At 40.0% G+C, this 1,481-nt stretch overlaps 1 non-coding gene across 1 annotated transcript; it reads right to left on the reverse strand.

Moving 5' to 3' along the window:
* Positions 1-229: 229 nt before the first annotated feature.
* Positions 230-336, reverse strand: LOC121205809 (small nucleolar RNA R71). The gene has a single exon (XR_005900882.1). It is a non-coding gene; the product is annotated as a small nucleolar RNA R71 (small nucleolar RNA).
* Positions 337-1,481: the final 1,145 nt, after the last annotated feature.

The raw sequence follows: 1,481 nt of genomic DNA on the forward strand, positions 1-1,481 counted from the left end.
TTTGCAGGATGAGGATCCAAACAATCACTTAGCAAATTTTCAGGAGTTTTGCGATACTTTTAAGATCAATGGTGTTTCTGATGATGCTATTCGCCTTTGGTTGTTTCCCTTTTCATTGAGGAATAAAGCTAAACAGTGGTTGCACTCATTACTACGAGGGACAATCACTACTTAGGAACAAATGACCGAAAAGTTTTTACTTAAATATTTTCTGCCGGCTAAAACGGCTAAGTTGAGGAATGACATTTCTTCCTTTGTGCAGATGGATCTAGAAACACTCTATGATGCATAGGAGAGATACAAGGATCTTTTGAGAAGATGCCCTTACAATGGGTTACCACTTTGGCTACAGGTTCAGACGTTTTACAACTGTGTGAACCCCTCAACGAGGCAACTTATCGACGCAGCCACTGATGGAACTTTGAATAACAAAACACCTGAGGCGGCTTACGAATTTATTGAGGAGATGTCACTGAATAACTATTAGTGGCAAGTTATGAGGACAAAGCCGACGAAAGCAGCCGGTGTTTTCAACCTCGATGCGGTTACTATGCTATCTAACTAAGTAGAACTCTTAAATAAAAAGATTGACGGTTTGTTTGGTTCTACTCAGGTACATCCAGTGATGAGGTGCGATTCAAATGGACGAGCAGCATGCATAGAATATCAACCCTTCAACCCTAGCATCAAGGAGGAACAAGTCCAATATATGGGTAACAATAACTCTATACCCCAAAATAACCCGTATAGTAACACTTATAATGCAGGTTAGAGGAACCATCCCAATTTCTCGTGGGGCGATCAAGGAAATCAAATGCCACAACATCCTCCAAGTTTTCAACAACCACCTTACTAGCAAGAAGAGAAGCTGAACCTTGAGGAAATGCTAACAAAATTCATCTTGATGTCAAAAACTCGTTTCCAGAATACCGAGATAACCCTTAAGAATCAACAAGTATCAATCCAAGGTTTTGAAACTCAGATAGGCCAACTCGCCAAACTGATTTTTGAATGACTACAAGGTAGTTTGCCGAGTAACACGGAATCTAACCCAAGGGAATAACTCAATGCAATTACCACTCAAGACAAGGAAGGGTTAGTTGAGCCTGCATCAGAACCGAGGCAAGGCATTGTGGTAAGTTAAGATAAAGGTGAGGCAATCCACAGTGAGCAAAAAATAGTAAGTAAGGAGTACAAACCATGGGTGCCATACCCCAATGCAACAAGGAAAGACCGTACAGATGAACAATTCGGTAAATTCCTTAAACTATTAAAGAAATTACATATTAACTTACCGTTTATCAAAGCTCTCTCGTAGATGCCAAACGCAGTCAAATTTTTAAGGGAGTTCTAGTAAACAAACGAAAGTTGGATGAGGCGTCGAATGTGGAGTTGAATGCAGTTTGCTCAGCCATTTTACAGAATAAGGTACCCAACAAATTGAAAGATCCAGAGAGTTTTACGATTCTTTGTTTAATTGG

The sequence above is a fragment of the Gossypium hirsutum genome, chromosome A08 (genome assembly GCF_007990345.1).
Source record: "Gossypium hirsutum isolate 1008001.06 chromosome A08, Gossypium_hirsutum_v2.1, whole genome shotgun sequence".
Classification (NCBI taxonomy): domain Eukaryota; kingdom Viridiplantae; phylum Streptophyta; class Magnoliopsida; order Malvales; family Malvaceae; genus Gossypium; species Gossypium hirsutum.